This window comes from Notolepis coatsorum, assembly GCF_963971535.1.
Source record: "Notolepis coatsorum genome assembly, chromosome: 8".
NCBI lineage: Eukaryota > Metazoa > Chordata > Actinopteri > Aulopiformes > Paralepididae > Notolepis > Notolepis coatsorum.
This window is the reverse complement of record NC_140172.1, coordinates 44657871-44675107: the sequence shown is the minus strand read 5'-3', so window position 1 is coordinate 44675107 and position 17237 is coordinate 44657871.

The following is a 17237-nucleotide window of genomic DNA, read 5'->3' as shown; positions in this document are numbered from 1 at the left end:
CTGGCCGAAGAATAATTGCCAACTTATACTGGAGGCAGAAGGCTAATGTCAGAATTGGAAAGGAGAAATCAAGAGACTTCTCGTGGAGAAGGGTGTAAGACAAGGATGCATCTTGTCCCCTGTACACTTTAATATGTACAGTGAATCACTGATGAAAAAAGGTCTGAGAGGAGGGAAAGGAGTAAAACTTGGTGAAGAGAACATCACCAATATAAGATATGCTGATCACACTGCTATAGTCTGTAACTGTCAAGAAGATCTCCAGGACATGATGAATAAGCTGAATGCCAAATGTAAAAAGTATGGAATGTCGCTAAACACAAAGAAACAAAAGTAATGATCATTGAAAAAACACCAGGAACTGTTTTTAAAATACAGGTGGATGGAGAAAAACTTGAACAAGTGAAAGAGTACATGTACCTTGGAAGCTGGATCAGTGAAGGTGGAATAGCTAACATGGACATCAAGAGAAGAACCGGAATTGCAAAGAGTGCGTTCTGGAACCATAAAGAATTATTGAGACGAAACATAAGTTGGAAAACAAAGACCGGATTTTGGAAACATATGTTATGTCAGTCTTTTCATATGGAGCAGAGACATGGACGCTGAATGAAGAGGCAAATAGGATGATAGACTCTTTTGAAATGTGGATGCTGAGGAAGATGCTGAAGATAACATGGAAGGATTAGATCAAGAATGAGGAGGTACTGAGAAGAGTATTTAACCTGTCCTTAGAACAGGCTGTCATCCCCACCTGCCTGAAGAAGTCCACTATTATCCCTGTACCCAAAAAATCCAAGCCTGCTTGCCTCAACGACTACCGCCCTGTAGCTCTCACCTCCATAGCCATGAAGTGCTTTGAGAAGCTAGTAAAGGGCTACATCTGCTCCTCCCTCCCCATCAACATGGACCCCCTGCAATTTGCATACCGCCCCAACAGGTCCACGGAGGACGCCATAGCCCATGTGCTGCACACAGCAGCATCACACCTGGACAAGAGGCAGGGGAACTATGTGAGAATGCTATTCATCGACTACAGCTCGGCATTCAATACCATAGTCCCCTCCATACTCATAGCCAAGCTCAGGGACCTGGGCTTGAACTATGACCTCTGCCAGTGGGTCTTGGACTTCCTGACTGGCAGACCCCAGGTGGTGAGAGCAGGCAACTGCACCTCCTCATCCATCACCCTCAACATAGGGGCCCCCCAGGGCTGTGTTCTGAGTCCCCTCCTCTACTCCCTGTACACACACGACTGTGTGGCTCAGCGGAGTAGCAATACAATCATCAAATTTGCTGACGACACAGTGGTGGTGGGCCTGATCTCTGCCAACGACGAGAGGGCCTACCTGGAAGAGGTCAAGGTCCTGGCGGGATGGTGCCAGGAAAACAGCCTCTCCCTGAACGTCAGCAAAACAAAGGAGATGATTGTGGACTTCAGGAGGTCGGGGGTCAAGGACTACAGCCCCCTCAGCATCGACGGGGCACCGGTTGAGAGAGTCAACAGCTTTAAGTACCTCGGAGCCTACATATCCGAGGACTTGACATGGACCACACACATTGACAGTGTTGTGAAGAAGGCACGACAACGCCTCTACTTCCTCAGGCGCCTAAGGAAGTTCCAAGTCAGTCAGAAGATCCTTAAGAACTTCTACTCATGTACAATAGAGAGCATCTTGACCGGCAACATCACCTCCTGGTTTGGGAATAGCACTGCACAAGACCGAAGCAGACTACAAAGAGTGACACGTTCAGCCGAACGCACAATTGGAGGGGGGCTCCCCACCCTCCAGAACATTTACAACAAGCGTTGCAAGGGCAAGGCTAAGAGAATCATTAAAGACTCCAGTCACCAGAACAACTGCCTCTTTGAACTGCTGCGGTCAGGCAAGCGATACCGGAGTCTCAAGGCGAGCACAGAAAGACTCAGAAGAAGCTTCTATCCCCAGGCCATCAGGCTGCTAAACGAACAATGAACACTACACAACAACAACCACCAAACGCACATAGCACACACATCCACACGCACACACTCACTTTAAAACAAACACACTGTAGCACCCACTCCACACACTTTATAGCACACACCCACTTTAAACAAACACACTGTAGCACCCACTCCCCACACTTTATATTTATTGATGAAGGATTGCACTACAACTCGTACACCTTACTGTAAATTGTACCTAAATTGTACCTCATCCCATTTCTGCTTTGCACTATATAGTACTGTACATTAGTACACTGCATAGTATTGTATATTATATGGTAACTCAGAACATTGTACATATGTCTATACCGAACACTGTGACCTCATTTTCTTCTTCTAAATTACATGCTATACTATGTTATTTGATACTATCTTGTCTAGCACAGTCTCTGGAGCGTAACAGTAAGAAGCATTTTGTATGAAAGTATTCTGTACTTCTGTATGACAACTATTAAAGAAACTTGAAACTTGAAACTTGAAAGAGCGGATATGCAAGGAGGACAGCTGGAGAGGTTGAAAAAGAGAAAGATGGAGTTGTGCGGGCACGTGCTGAGAGGATCCAGCGGGGAGATGTTCAAGAAGGTGGTGATGGGGAAGGTGGATGGAGAGAGAGGAAGTGGAAGACCAAGAAGAGGCTGGGTAGACGGCGTCTGTGATTGGAGCGGAGTGAGAGGCGGAGTCACGGAGTTGAAGAGAAGAAGTGGGGACAGAATGGGTTGGCGAGTGATAGGCAACCTTCGGAACGAAGATGCCACCTGATGATGATGATGATTCATTGTGATATTTTTTATTAAGATTCAGAGGATCGACAGGCCACACAAAGCCTCATGTTATGTGTACTTTCACATGGTGGAGGGTCTACTTACGGTCTTTTGGTGATACATTCACATTGTGGTGTGAGTGTGGTGTCACTAATTGGTGAGTTGTAATTGACATGTTCTTTGTTGAAATTGACACACTTGCTTTTGTGTAATCAAACACAGGTGTAGTGACGGGGCTCCACGCCCTATATGAGCGGACCAGGAGCTCGTCACTGCTGTGCTCTTGTAGTAGCTTTTTAATAGAACATAGATCATAAACCTCATTGTCCCATAGAAAAGGTCTGAAACTGGTATTCAAATCAAACTAATGTGTTTTAGTAGAAGCATGTCACTATCATGAAATCCTTGTGTCCTGGGGGACAAGATTAGATTGTGTGTGTGTTGTAGCAGAGACCGGGGGAGCACCACAGGAGGTAATTTGCATATAGTCCCTGGCAGCTGCAGAACACCAAGATCAAAGGTTGTTAAACTGGTCCGGTGGCTGATTAGGACAGGAAGCCGACACCTTATGCCCCAGGTCTACTGCAGCTGGCAGGGGAGGAGCAAACGTCTCCATTCTCTGTAACAAAGTACATGTTTAAATGACTATTGGTATACTTGGATAACTATAGGAAATCCTGTTTTATTGTGGACTTAATCTTGAATCTAATGATATAATGTACGCCAGGTTTATGACGGGGAAACACAGAGTTGGAAATTAGGCCACGTTCTGAATCTACATTGGAAAATAACTTAAAGGTGTCTTACTGAGTTAGGAGGTTTACCCTCAAGGTGAAATAACTACAAATGCCTGTTATATTGTGGTAACCATCGAATGATATGAAATATGCAATGTTTATGAGTCTCATTTAGCATCAAGATAAACTGTTCAATTATGATATCTCTGTTTATGTAATCAATCTCAATTCGAATATATATATATCTTGGGGTTCACCAACCCAAGTATTAGGTTAAATATACAGTGAAACTATTCTCTGGGCTTAAACAAAGTAGAGGGGGGTTGACCTATTAAGGACAACCCCCAATTTCACATTTAAACTTAGCAGGCCTGTGATTGGAGGAACACAGCTGCTGATGTCATCACACAGAGACTCTAGGTTTTTGGATATAAGGGGGATGTTGTGATGGTGGAAAGGGACTCTGAAAAAACCAAACCACCGAAGGAGACCACACCCATCTCTTCACACAGCAACGACGACGGCGGAAGCAGAGGAGAATCAACAGACAAAGAACATCATTGTGGAGGGAGAATAGACTGCTTTGTTCATCAGCCAGAGAACAAAGCCATCAACAACTTATCAACTATCATTCTTTAATCTGATTTCTTAGAAGGACGAGCGGCATATGGCTCCGGTACCTTGAATCTTTTCTTTAATTGTAATTTGTATACACTCTTAACTTTTAATTAAACCAGATGCTGGTAACCAACTTCTCCTCTCCATTTCTCCTGCTGCGCCGCTGGTCGTCAAACAAAGACCTACCAGTCTTTGTTTAAAGTACTTTCCAGGGCTTTAAAGGTTTTGAATCACAACGCAGAGCAGATTAGATATTAGGTTCTGATTTATATCAGAACAATAAGCTCAGGAAATTACTACATTTTGGTGCTGTGATCCTAGAACGAGAAGCGGCCGTGAAACGAGATTTTTTTTTTCTTCTTCATTCGTCAACCTCAACAACAGACAACGACGACCGCAGCTGCGTCAGCTTCGATCCTGTGAGATAGGTGAGTGATGACGAAAAATAGGCCGCTCAGTTCGAACATGGGGGTTGAAAAGTTGAAACCTCATATAGGAATATATGAAGAAAGTTAGAACCTCATATAGATATATATATGAAGAAGCACTAGAAACCACTCATATTGGGATATATGAGTAACGTTGGGAGCCTCGTATAAGTAGTATATGAAGAAGTTGGGGGGAGCATGACTACTGTTTTCACAGCATGATCAAAGCGTTGGACTGCACTAGATGAAACGTTTATTGAATCGTAAGCGCGGTATATCTGGGATGGTAGGTTCGACGGGGCGCATTTTGGGCAATGAAAAAACCTATTCATTATGGGACCTAAAACGGGACGCGGCGTAGGTTGTAATTTCTTTACATGTCGAGGCGATGTGTAAATTGTGTGTCTATGCTAGCTTGATGGAACAGAGTCTAGCCTGGAACCGTGACTCAACGGCGAAACGGCGCGGAGACTGGTCCATCGGCGAGGCGTAGGGGATTAATACACCAATTTAACGTTGTTTGGATCATGTAAATCAGAATGATTAGGAGCGAAATAGATCGGTGTGATAGACAGGGGGCTTGTTATGCGATTACAGGAGGGAAACGACTCGATTAATGTGAGCGAGGGCTAGCTGGTAAAGACGAGGTTGTAAAGTATTTTTTCGGAGATAAGCGCTGTGACGTCGATTCGACGAAGCGTGGTATCTGCATTAAAATATCGACCGAATTAAATGAAGAATTATGCCCGCTTTAGGACATATTCGAATGGATCAAGATGGCGAGGGGGTTGTCCTACAAATTGAGCTTGTGGATTAAAAAAACCCGAAAGTCAAAGGCGATCCTTTTTAATACGTACACACCAGACATATTATGAGACTTGTGCGCTGTAATAAAGGGCGAACAATGGTGCTTGATAACAATTCGGTTGGAAGACTGATATAGTACTTGGTAGCGATTCGGTTGAAAGACTGTTGTAAACTTAATCATTCGGTATAGTTAAAGTGTACGATTGCACTTGGTCTCGTTTTTAATGGTCGCGCGGAAGTTATTGAATAAAGTGAAATAAAATGTGTATTTTTTTTTAAATTGCCGCGCGGGGGCTCTAGTAACAATAGTATGTAAATCTGAATGGATGTTTGTGTTTTTATTTGTGGTTAGGAGCAGTGATGCCAGTAACTAGTTACTAAGTAACTAGTTACTGTAATCCGATTACTTTTTTCAGTAAATAGTAATCTAACTTGTTACTTTTTACAAGCCAGTAATCTGATTACAGTTACTTTTCCAAGTGGCTGTGAGTTACTATTTAGTTACTATCTCATAATGCTGATGATAAGAGAGCCAGGGGTACAGTCAGCTACACCGGAGTATGGCCTGATGGCTGATGACGTCTCATGATGACCTGTCTGAGCAGCCAATCATGATTTGAGACATTATGCACTTTCAATAAAGCATTATTTAAAAAAAAACTGTTGTCATTCTTGTGGCAGCAGCAGGGGGGACGACGACGACTTCGTAACCTAGTTACTTTCAAAGTAACTAAGTTACTTTGATAATCAAGTAATCAGTAAAGTAACTAGATTACTTTTTAAAGGAGTAATCAGTAATCAGTAATCAGATTATTTTTACAAGTAATCTGTGGCATCACTGGTTAGGAGTGGCAATGATATATATGTTTGTATGATGGCTATGGTTAGGAATGATTGATGAAACGTATGAGTTTATTGTTGTATTATTATGAAGTTTAAATGACCAGACAGCCGTGGGGATATGTAATAGTATAACGCCGGTTTTTCGAGGGCCGTTGGAACACAGCAGCGGGTAGCTGCTGCGTTAGCCTGGGGGCGACCGGAGAATGCTAGTGACAAAGCGGCGTAGTTTCGAGTGTATAAAGTCGATCGGTAGTGTCATGGGATTACGGGGATGTGTAAGGCACTTTAAAATTTTCAAATTCGACGCGGATAAAGTAGTTGTTTAATGTTTTAGGGGATCGGGATGGAATGAAAAGGTGACCCGGAAGTCGTCCTGAGCACCGCGGAAGTGAAGGCGGCGGGGTCAAGCTAGTGTTTTGTGAGTGCCTGTATGATGTTATGTTTTTGTTTTTTTTTATTAAATCACTACACTGGCGTTTTGAGAGGATTAGGGTTCTGTTGTGGGGAAAGTGATGTTGTGTTAACATTGCGAGGTGTCGGCCCGCGCGGCGAAACGGGACAATGGGTCGTTGGGGAACGTTTTTATGGTATCGTGGGTGAAGCTAAGCTGATGCTAACTAGCCGCGCTAACGGCTAAGCGGTCGCCGGTTGTGACGTCATAAGGGTGCGTGGAGCGAGGGACGGACTGGCGGCCTGCGCGCGCTGGGTTAAAGCTAACGAAGCTAATATGCTAAGCTATCTGTGCTGACGACATAGCATGACGAGACTCTCGGGATATCTCGCGATGAGGCGGTCATCTTGAGTAGGGGCGCCGGGCGTCCATTGTTGAGGGGAAGGTGGAGTTTATTTAGGAATACGGTAGGGGGCAGCAGAGGACATGGTGGGTTTCCGTTCGAAACTGTTTTTGGGTTCTGCACACAGAACGATTTCATTTAGAGGTTAGTTTGGTAATAGGGTTAGATTGTTATGCTTTAATCTGGTGGTGGAATGTGGGGCACTGGCCCCCCTCCCCCTCGCTCTCCCTCTCTCCCCCACCTCTCTCTCTCCCTCCCCCTCCTCTCCCGCTCGCTCACTCCCTCTCTCACCCCCCCCCCTCCCTCCCTCCCTCTCTCTCTCCCTCTCTCTCCCTTTCCCCCCCTCTCTCGCTCTCGCTCCCTCTCTCTCCTTCCCTCTCTCACCCTCCCTCTCTCAACCCCCCCCCCCCTTTCTCTCTCTCTCGCTCCCTCTCTCTCCTTCCCTCTCTCACCCCCCCCCTCTCTCTCTCTCACTCCCTCTCTCTCCCTTTCCCCCCTCTCTCTCTCTCTCCCTCCCTCTCTCTCCCTCCCTCTCTCACCCCCCCCCCCCTCTCTCTCTCTCTCGCTCCCTCTCTCTCCTTCCCTCTCTCACCCCCCCCCCTCTCTCTCTCTCTCTCACTCCCTCTCTCTCCCTTTCCCCCCTCTCTCTCTCTCTCCCTCCCTCTCTCTCCCTCCCTCCCTCCCTCACCCCCCCCCCTCTCTCTCTCTCTCTCACCCCCCCCCCCCTCTCTCTCTCTCTCTCTCTCCCTCCCCCTCACTCCCAGCATGGTTGTGTGGCACAGGCTATATTGTAATGAGGTGTTACATGGACGTGGAATCTCGCTTAGGGATATACCTCCTCCACCTCTCTTCCATTCTCTCTTCCCCCCTCGGCCCCCCCCCCCCCCCAAAACGCTCTCTCTTTCTCTCCTAGTTTGGATTTATATATTGTTTATGGTTGTTCTGTATAGGTTTCAAACGCAGTGTATTGCTAGATTTATTGTTTATTGCTGTTTACTGTAGGATTCAAAGGCAGTTTGTTAGGTTTTGGACTGGTTTATAGTATGTTGTTATTAAAATGTAGGTTCCATATTCAGTTTTATTGTTATTTTTTGGGAATTTCTAGTGCTGGTAGTGGTATTGGCTGGCGTTAGGGCAATGATGTCGTACTCAACCGGCGTTGGGGCCGTACTCTCTGGCTCTCTCCAGGGCCCCGTTCCCCGTACCTGGTTCAACTAAGTCGATCAAGATGTCATTATCCAGATTCAGTTAACCCGATGTTTGAAGCCGGGATTTTCCTGTTCCTCGAAGGTGGATTCAGTCTCGTTAACTCAAGCCAGACTTGAGACCCAGGATAAGTGCGCGTGCCCGCCTCAGCCGAGAAGGCAGCAAGTGTCGAGAGCAGAGATCCTGATTCTCTAGCGGCATTGATTGATTAATTAATTAAAAACTTTAGTAACATATTGCAGTACGGCTCAATCGCCTCGCCGACAAGTTAAATGCGTTATCTATAGGCTAATTTTAAGTCCCTCATTACCTCAATCAATCAGATTATATTTCTTTAAACTTGCCTGCTGGATTGAATAATCAAATGAGATCTTGCTAGCGAAAATAATTAGTTAAACTGTTATACAAAATAACGATACGGCTCTCTTCCCATTGATGTATAGTCGATCTTTTACTTATCTCCACTGTGGTGTAACGGGTTCTTCTTTTGACTTTCACGCAGACGACCGGGGTTCGAAACCTAGTCTTCCCCTTCTTTTTGCGATGTAGGAATAATTCAATTTGGTGCACGTTGAGAGCTATATAAAGAATGACATCCTCAATGCATGTAGATTTATAATATTTTAACTTGAAACTAGGCTACTTTGGCGTATAATCATTAATATTATATTCCAAAAAATTATATTGGAAACACAGGGTTTCGAACACCGGTCGCTGGGTTGCCAGGATTGAGCACTACCACTGAGCCACTGTGCCAGATGGGATAAATTCATTGTTTATACATTAATGAACGAGACAAGATCCACAATCCACGCATAGACACTTCAATTTTATGCTTGAATGAAACACAATCCAGGCGCTCCATTAAACATCCACAGCGGAGAATATGAAAGGAATCAGAGCCAAACGAGCGATAGGTTTCAATCATTAAAAATATCCCCGCGGGATTCACATTTGCAATGCTGCTCGTTGTTAGAATAACCACATAATGTGTACATCGCACCGAGCGAGCGCCACGGTATATATAACGTGCATTATTTAGGACAAAGTGAATTTAGTATCAGCATTTTGGGTCTATTTTACATTTCAAAAGCCCCCTCTGGAAGAATGGAGCACAAAAACGTAATTCAGAATGGTATAAAGCAGATCCTAGACTGTGGGAATAATTTCAGGAAACGCGCTGTCACTTTCTTTGCGGGGGCGTGGCTGTGCTTCATCCGGCTAACTTGAACTTAAACCCTGCTTTCGACCAGGCTCAAACTTTTGGATCTGTTGTCATGGTGATTTGGACAATCCAGGTACGGGGAGCCGGAAAGTCCGGCTTAAGTCAGACTTAACCGAAAGTTATCCGGCTAACTCAGTTATCCAGGTACGGGGAACGGGGCCCAGGTCTCCGGCCACCTTCCGGTCTCTTGATTTAACGGAGAAGTATAGCGCTGCTGGCACGGGGCAACACGGTAGACTCCGTGTCAGTGTCTTTTGTGTGGCGTTCATGTTGGTGGGCCGTAAGTCGGAGCATATTTTGAGGACAGGTTGGGGACTCTCCACGCAGATGGACCTGCGTGTGAGGGGTTACTCTGCTCGGCTGCACCTGCGATGGCGGTGTGGGTAGACAGATCGTCGTGGCTCACTGTCTGCCTCCACGCATTGACGGGGATGCGATATGTGTGCGACTCGTCGATGCTCGCTGCCACACTGCGCACATTTTCATTTTAACGGGGGTACGGGGACTGCTAGACGTCGTGGCGGGGGTGGGCTCGCTGTCTGCCACCGCGCATTAACGGGGATGCGCTATGCGTGCACTCGTCAAAAGCTCGCTGCCACACTGCGCGCATTGGGTTATATTGTGTGTGGATATTTGGGTGACGGTGGTTACGGTGGTTAATTTGAGTCGGAGGTGCTGTGTGTGGGCGGCGGTGGTTGAGAGTTGTATGAACTTTGAATATCCTTGAGTAGGAGGCCCGGGGTTTCGCGTTCCAGGTTGCAAACTGGAGGGGACGCCGTTGGGCCGTAAGTCAGGCTGACCAGTGGGATGTCATTGGTCTGCAGGGATTTCAATATGGGGGTAGTGTCGGCACCTGTGGTTTAATGAACAGGTTGTATGACACTGTTCCCAATGCACGAGGATTCAGTAACATAAGGCACTGAAAATTGATTTATTTTCTCGTGAGAAGTGGGTTTAACACCTAAGTGGTTAGGTGTTACGGGGGAATGTGTAATTGTGTGCAAAATTATGTGTGAAATATGGGTATTACTGATATGTGAATAGAAAAAGAAAGCAATACGCTTGGACCAGCACTCACAGATTTTGGTATATTTAATGGCAGCCTGAAACAAACATGTTTCGGAACGATTATGTTCCTTCCTCAGTGTTGATGGCTATTACTGATATGTAAAATGTGATGTGAGCGGAATACATTTTTAGGCTTTCTTAGTAATAGAAATAAATAAAGTTACACATACAAGGAAAGATTAGGATTAAATATACACATAGCCATTTGCAAAGAGAAATAAGAGTTAAAGTGCTTTTATTCACCTGAATTATAAGAGTTAAAGTGATTTTATTCACCTAAATTACCATGTCCAGTACAAATGTTTAGAAATGGTAGGCTGTGAATAACAAATTTCTGATTGACCAACAGAAGGGAAAAGGCTGATGCAATATTGGGTTCCCCGGAGTTGTGTGAAGAAGGAGCATGACAACGGGATTGGGAGATCCAGTTTTCCGATGGAGACAACTGAAAAACGATTAAGGCCGTGTTGTTGATAATTCAAAAGAAAATTGCACAAATGCTCTCTTAAGTGATATTAGTATAGGAGAGGCCCTACATTCCATGCTTAAAGATAAATGATGGATTGTGAACGGGAAATGCCACTGATAATTAAGTGTAGGCTTTTTCTTTTCTCTCTTCACAGCTGCTCCAGGGCGGACAACGCGGTGCTGACAATTCCCAACTCCAGACAGGGGAATCAAATTGACTGTTGAAAGTCGGGGTATAGTATCACACACAGCGATTTATCAATTCCTGTTTGCACCAATATATCAGTGTGAGTGAGATTAACTCAAGTTTGTAAAGATAGTTTAAATACAGAGAAACTTGCTTTCCAGACGGTGGAATTTGAGTGTATGAGAGCACGTGTGAATGAGTAATATAGAGCGGATTCACTAACTTTGATAGGAGCAATTAGGAGCAAAAATAGGGTAACAAAAACTGGACAAATAGTCTGGTTCATTTGAGCCATAGTGTAATAGATAGAAGCAATATAGAAATGGCCAACAGTCAGGCCAATGGTGGGGGAATGCCGATAACTGCTGCAGACATTTCATTGACCGAATTGAACAGTGACGTTAACCTGATTGACTTGAATGTGACCGACCCCTCTCCTGAGTCCAGTGTGACGGAGGGACTGGAAATAATGTCTTTAACTCCGCCACAGGGGGTCGTTGCAGCAAGCGACCCAGAGACAACTGTATTACCCGAGCCGATCCACGCTGAAGTGTCCGTTGCGGGAGACTGCCAGTTAACCAAGAGACAACGAAAGCAACTGAGGAGAGCGATGTTGTTACAGCAGTCCCAGGGAGTTGACGCTGGCCGTACGGCGGGAATAGAGACTGGCAACAGGTATGGGATAATACATGAACAGTTTCTACAGCCCACCTGTGTCCCGTGCCTAGGTTTCCCCCACCCCCACCATCAGTACCAGACTGAGAGAAGTGGCCCGCTGACTAGGAGCCAGGCAGCAAGGGCCAAGGTGGAGGAAGAGCGGGGGACGTGCCTCCCTCAAGAACAACAACAAAGGCCAATGGGAAAACCTGGGCAGTCACGGGGACGAGGTGGAAACAAAAGAGGGAGTGCGAAGGGAACCAGAGCACAGTCAATTGTGTGTTGGACGTGCGGGACTCCCGGACACATTTCTCGAGAATGTGAGTGGGGCTATCTATCCACAACAGGAGGCCCTCGATGGGGGAACAGAGGAGGTGGGCGTGGGCAAAACCAAGGTCGGTATCAAGTACAGTGTCCACGGCCCGTAAGCTCCCCCTGTCCAGGACCCCCTCAGCACCAAAGCCAAGACGAGAGGCGGGGCCCAGCGATGTGAAGTCAAACCGCCAGTGCTGAGATGGGAGAAGAGGCGGCGTCCTATAGACAACAGAGAGCGTTTACAGCAGCGTTCGACCAACACGAGGCAGTTCATCGAGATCTGATGAAGACACAGCTGGAGATCGGTCAAGCCGCACACGAGACTCAGAGACTGGAACAAGAACTGGTGAGGAAGACTGCACTACTAGATAGTATAGCAATGGAGATCATGCTTCGGGCGTCGGAGTTAGGCCACCTTGATCTAACAATGTCTTGTGCCCCGTTGCCTGGACAGGTAGCGGGCCCCTCCCAACAACAGGCTCAAAGAACTGTGACTGAACCAAATAGGTACGTGGCTTTCTCCCCAGAACAGGCTCAAGGGAACCATGGCGGACAGCAAGGACATGCTCTGGGCCTGATGACCCCAGGGTCATCCGATCACAGGCGGGCGGCCCACCGGGTCCCACAACCCAGGGGACAAGGACAGGTTTGCTGGATCTGTGGACTGAAAGGTCATTTTCAAAGGTCATGTCTGCAGAGGCCACCGGCAGAATAAAAATATATACAACTGATTAGGGTAAGATGGAATAGATTGAATGAAAAAGAAAATATATGCTCCTGATAAGAATAAAAATAGAATAAAAAATAAATAGAGGGGTTAGGTGATTAGGTTATGAATGGAAGTTACTAAAATGGATGTGTGATGAACTAATCAGACTAACAAGAAAATCAAATCATGTTAAACAGTTAATATTAGGTATTCAATATTAGACAGTGTGATGATGTGACACTGCGGAAGCTAGTGGTCAATAGATCATCCATGATTGATCAACATTCAGATTGGTCAAAGGGTGGACTGCATGATTAAGAAATTAAAAAGACCCATAGTTGTTCCTAGGTTTTTATAGTATTGATAGATGGATATTAACAGTTATGAGTAATAGAAATAGGTGTTTATTTTTATTTCTGCAGAATTTCTCTTTTCTAGTGTGTTACGAGCAATTCCTGACTTAGGCCGGGAGCGTTCATTTTGTTTGTTCATTTGATTTTTCCATTTTTGTTTCTTAGTTAATACGGGGGTGTATAAGCCCCTAGTTAATAGGTTAATTTTGTTTCTAAGAGTGAGTTGAGAAAAAAAAAAAAAAAAAAAAATGCTCACAAGTTTGGTTTATTTTTTTCAGTTATTGTTTTGGGCATGTTTTTTCTTTGTTTGTTTTTGTTTGTTTTCTATATATTTTTTTTTCTTAGGGTACCTGACAAGCTGGGAGTGATCTCGACACATCAGGACTGGGTAGTATATGTCTATAAAATGGACTGGGAACAAAGTGAATGGACTAGAGCTGGTTCATCGATTTTTGTTCTCCGCCCATTAAAAATCCGGATCTAGGTTCTGGGGGTGTGTCGTGATTGGTGAAAGTGTTGGGAAGCATGATTCTCTGTACATTGATAAGCTCAGTAGGTTTTGGTCGCTATTGGCCAAATAGTCTTTGTGTAGGGTGTGAACATGTGCAATTGATAATTGGCTTGTGGGGGACTCTGTTGGCTTGGTAAAGGCTGACGGAGCATGTGGAAGATGTGTGTTTAAGGCGGACTGTGATTTGTTGCCATATATGTAGGACTACTGGGAGAGAGGGTGTGTCAGTACTGGCTGTCCAAGCCCGGAAGCAGCTGTCCAGGGACGAAGGTAATGATGTTTGAATGTTATTCCACATCGAAGGGTGGTGGGTTATACTGTTTTGACAGCATAATATAAGGAGAGCCATGTGAATTTTTCTGAATTTTGAATATTAACGATCAAGAAGCCATAAAATATATAGAAAAATGATTTGGAAAAGAAAGTTGTCAGAACTCAGACCAGTAAAGAGTGTCTGAGGGAGGAAAAATATGGATTCTCAATAAATTGTTGTGGTAGAAGTAACCTGCACTGTCCCGAAGCGATATATATTCACTGCAGGATACGAACAGGAGATTGGGGAACCGACATGCATCCGAGTGTGATACGAGGCAGACCCAAGGATTCCATCAGTACTGGGGAAGCAGACACTGGCTAGTGTCTACCCAGAGGTCCATGGGGAATCACAACACTGCAGGGCACCTAGAGATCCAGGAGAAGCCTAACTCTCAAGCGTGGAGAGTTCCGGCCAACGCAGTGACCGGGTCTTGAGGCTTCGGAGGGGAACGAGAGAGGCCAAACGACAGGCAACCTACCAAGAGACAGGCTGCTAGGCCTCATCAACAACTCCGGCTGTCAACAGACAGGCTGCAAGGCCTTAGCAATTGACCAGGGGGTCAACAAGCGAAAGGGTGGAGCTGCTATCGCCCCTATCAACGACCAGGCGGAAGGGGGGGAGAAGCAAACCTCTTCCACTAATCCGAGGGTCAACAGGGGTTGAGCAGCCAGCGACGACCTCCTCACAGCTGTGACAGCGACAGAGCAATACAGCAGGGGGTCATACCCCTATAGAGTTCAGCACGAGGTCGCGACAGAAGACGGGGTGGGAGGAGGTCTAATTCCACCTCCCAGAGTTGGTTGTAGCGTTCAGCAGTCGTGAACTGCACCAGCTCTGAGAAAAAAGGAGGAGGCCAGGTCAATCTAGAAAACATTGACCCCCCCCCTCCTCAATGCTCCAAGTCAGAATTTGACAAACCACATTGGAAACCAGTGGAAATTGATCCTGGTACGAAACAGCGTGTCAAAGACTGCACACGGGGCACAATAACCAAAATGGACTGCTAATAAAGATGTTTGAGTTTATAATTATACATAAGAAAAAGATGTAGGATCCGAGTGTGGCAAACCGTATGTATTTTATATTTTATCCAAGTATGATTTAAAATGTCTTAAGTCTTATCCCGATAGTAGTAAGCAAAAGTTAAGATCTATGTTTGACATAATTAAGGATAGATAAACTATCCGAGTGTGGAAACTGTAGTAGCTTTTTAATAGAACATAGATCATAAACCTCATTGTCCCATAGAAAAGGTCTGAAACTGGTATTCAAATCAAACTAATGTGTTTTAGTAGAAGCATGTCACTATCATGAAATCCTTGTGTCCTGGGGGACAAGATTAGATTGTGTGTGTGTTGTAGCAGAGACTGGGGGAGCACCACAGGAGGTCATTTGCATATAGTCCCTGGCAGCTGCAGAACACCAAGATCAAAGGTTGTTAAACTGGTCCGGTGGCTGATTAGGACAGGAAGCCGACACCTTATGCCCCAGGTCTACTGCAGCTGGCAGGGGAGGAGCAAACGTCTCCATTCTCTGTAACAAAGTACATGATTAAATGACTATTGGTATACTTGGATAACTATAGGAAATCCTGTTTTATTGTGGACTTAATCTTGAATCTAATGATATAATGTACGCCAGGTTTATGACGGGGAAACACAGAGTTGGAAATTAGGCCACGTTCTGAATCTACATTGGAAAATAACTTAAAGGTGTCTTACTGAGTTAGGAGGTTTACCCTCAAGGTGAAATAACTACAAATGCCTGTTATATTGTGGTAACCATCCTGAGTCGAATGATATGAAATATGCAATGTTTATGAGTCTCATTTAGCATCAAGATAAACTGTTCAATTATGATATCTCTGTTTATGTAATCAATCTCAATTCGAATATATATATATATCTTGGGGTTCACCAACCCAAGTATTAGGTTAAATATACAGTGAAACTATTCTCTGGGCTTAAACAAAGTAGAGGGGGGTTGACCTATTAAGGACAACCCCCAATTTCACATTTAAACTTAGCAGGCCTGTGATTGGAGGAACACAGCTGCTGATGTCATCACACAGAGACTCTAGGTTTTTGGATATAAGGGGGATGTTGTGATGGTGGAAAGGGACTCTGAAAAAACCAAACCACCGAAGGAGACCACACCCATCTCTTCACACAGGAGCGGACGACGGCGGAAGCAGAGGAGAATCAACAGACAAAGAACATCATTGTTGAGGGAGAATAGACTGCTTTGTTCATCAGCCAGAGAACAAAGCCATCAACAACTTATCAACTATCATTCTTTAATCTGATTTCTTAGAAGGACGAGCGGCATATGGCTCCGGTACCTTGAATCTTTTCTTTAATTGTAATTTGTATACACTCTTAACTTTTAATTAAACCAGATGCTGGTAACCAACTTCTCCTCTCCATTTCTCCTGCTGCGCCGCTGGTCGTCAAACAAAGACCTACCAGTCTTTGTTTAAAGTACTTTCCAGGGCTTTAAAGGTTTTGAATCACAACGCAGAGCAGATTAGATATTAGGTTCTGATTTATATCAGAACAATAAGCTCAGGAAATTACTACACTCTCTCACCTGTGCTCTCACCATTTTGCTTTTTGCCCACTGTCATTTACTTTTATTGTATCCTGAACCAAGGAGGCTGGTGCACCCAGCTCTCCACTTTTGTCCTTTAAGAAATACTTGTTACATAAATATTGTTATTTTTGGTAAAATGTGTCCGACTTCCATGTGTCCACCATTTTACAACCACGGCCTACCGGGAAACGAGACATATTCCTGTGACTGTTGAGGCCTTAGGGCAAGTCATATATGCTTGGTTGTAACACCTCAACAGTGGGATCTACAATTACTACAATTAATTAAAATGTATAGTTTATGTGTATCAGGACTGAACAACACCCCACCCCCCCCTTACACATACATCCTCTGCAGAATTCTCATACTGAGCTGGAAATTAAGAGCTTAGATCACTTCATGAAGGTTTTTGAGAGTAGCTAAGATGTAACTTAACTATCTTTGCTGTGAAGTAGTTTGTAGTTTCTGAGTCATTTCTCCAACACTGCTAATATAACTCATCATTCATCCATTCATCTCACTAATGGCTATGGGAGGACTGGTACATCTATCAGCACATGCCTTCCAGTGAAATTAAGAGCTGGAAATCAAGACTTTTCAGACACATGTACGAGGAAGCATTTGCTCAGTAAAAAATTATAATAATAAAAAG